We start from the raw sequence: 3418 nt of genomic DNA on the forward strand, positions 1-3418 counted from the left end.
GGAAGTTAATTAGAATGCATCATCCTTGATGCATTTAGATCATCGATCAGCGCAATGTGAACTAGAAGTTCAAAAGATTATACATTTGTAAAAAATAGCAAATGAATTGCCTGATGCATTTTCTGGTACAAAGAGGATAACCAAATCTTATATACCAGCAAAAAATATTCCAATTCGAATTGATGTCCCAGTTGGACAAATGGCCACTGAAATAAATTTACGCCAGAGACGTGGTAGACCTGTCAGTTCCAAAGATAAAAATTCTCGAAAAAAAAAGAGGTAAATATTATTCCTGTTGAAAAAGACATAAAGACACCTGCAATTGTCTAAAACTCTGATATAGTTTTAACGCCAAAAGACGTTCAGGTACCTGAAAATTGTGAAAATGATAAGATCTCGATAAATTATGTCTTTATAGGAGAGAAATTGGACCAAAATAAGACAATTATCGATGAAATATTTGCATATAATGTGGCATTAAATATCATGCATGAAATTAAAGATCTTGAGCCAAGAATAGTCGAAGAATGTCGACAAAGGAATGATTGGCCAAAATGAGAAGAAGCTATGAAGGCTGAGTTAGACTTACTTGCAAAATGTGAAGTCTTTGGACCTGTAGTCCGTACACCAGAAGATGTAAAACCTGTTGGATACAGATGGGTATTTGTGAGAAAATGAAATGAGAAAAATGAAGTTGTACGCTACAAAGCTCGACTTGTGGCACAAGGTTTTTCACAAAGGCCCAATATAGATTATAAAGAAACATATTCCCCTGTAGTAGATGCAATAACATTGCGTCATTTTGTCAGTTTATCTGCATACCATAAACTACATATGTATTTAATGGACATGATAACGGCCTACTTATACAGATAATTAGATCGTGATATCTATATGAAAGTTTCTGAAGGACTAAAGATATCTAAACCATCTCATGAATATTCACAGGGATTATACTCAGTCAAATTGCAAAGATCTTTATATGGTCTAAAGCAATCTGGACGAATGTGGTATAATCGTCTTACTGAGTATCTGGCCAAAAACGGATTTAAGAATGATGATATCTGCCCATGTGTTTTCATAAAAAAATCTGCATCTAGATTCATTATAATTGCTATGTACGTTAATGATTTAAATATCATTGGAACTCCTGAAGAGATTCCAACAATTATAAAAACTCTAAAAGAAGAGTTTGAAATGAAAGATCTTGAAAAGATTAAATTTTATCTCGGCCTGCAGATCGAGCATACAAAAAATAGGATTTTTATTCATCAAAAAACATACACAAAAAAAATCTTAAAGAGATTTTATATGGATAAGTCACATCGATTAAGAACTCCAATGATCGTAAGGTCGTTGGGTATGGAAAAGGATCAATTCTGTCCTAAAGAAGAAAATGAAGATATTCTTGGTCCTGAAGTACCATATCTTAGTGCCATTAGAGCGCTAATATATCTTGCTAATAATACACGACTTGACATATCATTTGCAGTGAATTTACTAGCAAGGTATAGTTCCTCTCAAACCAGAAGACATTTGAATGGAATTAAACAAATTTTTCGATATCTTAATGGAACGGTTGATATGGGATTGTTCTATCCATATGGATCTAAATCACAACTAGTTGGCTATGCAGATGCAGGATACTTGTTTGATCCACACAAAGGGAGATCTCAAATAGGATACTTATTCACATATGGTGGTACAGCTATATCATGGAGATCCACGAAACAGACGATTGCAGCAACATCCTCTAATCATGCTGAAATACTAGCGATACATGAAGCAAGTCGCGAGTGTTTTTGACTTAGGAGTTTGATCCAATATATTCTGTCATTATGTGGACCCGTTGATCATAAGATAGCTCCAACTGTCCTATATGAAGATAATACAGCATGCATTGCTCAACTTAAGGGTGGATACATCAAAGGTGATAGAACAAAGCATATTTCTCCTAAATTCTTCACTCATAATCTTCAAAATCAAGGAACAATTGATGTCCGCCAACAGATCCACTCAAGCGATTATTTGGCAGACTTACTTACAAAGTTACTTCTAAAATTCTCCTTTGAAAAATTGGCACATCAGATTGGGATGCGCCGATTTCGAGATATTAAATGTTGTTGTCAAGAGGAGGAGACTATACTCTTTTTTCCTTGATCAGAGGGAGTGTTGTGATAAGGATGGCAAGGTGGATGTCCATTTATGATGGGTGGTCCAACATTCTCAAGAAAAAATATATTTAATAGAGTTTAAAAAGGTAATCCTATGTACATATATAAATAGGAGGTTAAGCCTCCGTTAATTACACACAACAACAATAAAACATTTTTTCTCTTTCTTTTACTATAATACTCTTCTCTTTATACACTACCAATACTCTTCTCTTTCTTTACATTATATTAAATAAATATATAAATCATTCTTATTATATTGACTAATATTAATATTAGAGTCTTTTATTTATATTTTTTATTTTATATTTATTTCCTTTTTTCATTTATTTATTTTACAATAATATTTACTATTTTTATCTATCTCAAGTTAGTCTATTATATCTAGCCCAAAAACAAAGGGAAGAAAAAGAGGAGCATTGAGGAGAAAAGTGATACCCAAAGAGGAACTGCGATGTTTTGTTTAATTTGCTTCTCATCATCACTTTTCGGAGTGTACACTATATACATCATTATTTATTGTATAAACTAAGGAATATATAAAAATTTAAGAGTACTTAACTTCATATGAAGTTGATAAATAAAAATTGTGTAATGATAATTTAATTAAAGAGTTGATGGTAATCAATGGTTAAGAGAAGAGGGGGTTGAACCTTATCCCCTTTTTGCTGAGTAATACTTGCTGCCTTTCAAATTAGCTTCAGAAGATTTTTCTGCGTTTTGTCCCATAACCAGACACGAGACATTTTCTTTTTGTCTCGTACCCAGTCAGGAGATATTTTTTAATTTTGTCTCCTTAGCAACAGAAACAGAAATGGAGTAGAAGAGAAAGAGAGAATCACACCACGAAGTATCCTGGTTCAGCTGCTAAGTGCAATGTAGCCTACGTCCAGTCTCTATCACAACAATGATGGAATTTTACTATAATCAAACAGATTACAGACACCAATTCTCCCTAGGAACTACCATTCCTATTCGGGACAAGTCCAGAATCTATCCTCAATCCTGAACTTGACTTGGTCACCTACCAAGCTTCCAACCGCTAAGTGCTAACTCAACTTGTAAGGGGATTCCCACAGAATCATGATACAAAACTCATAGATGTACAAAGGACCTCTAAGATACCTATGACTTTTTTTAAATTTTGTACACTATGCCTTTGTCTACTCACTGGCTTTTTCTTACAAACCTTACACTGTTTGCCTTTTTCACCATGAGACTCAGACAGACAAAACTAAAGAAAA

This window comes from Arachis hypogaea, chromosome 18, assembly GCF_003086295.3.
Source record: "Arachis hypogaea cultivar Tifrunner chromosome 18, arahy.Tifrunner.gnm2.J5K5, whole genome shotgun sequence".
In the NCBI taxonomy this organism is placed as follows: domain Eukaryota; kingdom Viridiplantae; phylum Streptophyta; class Magnoliopsida; order Fabales; family Fabaceae; genus Arachis; species Arachis hypogaea.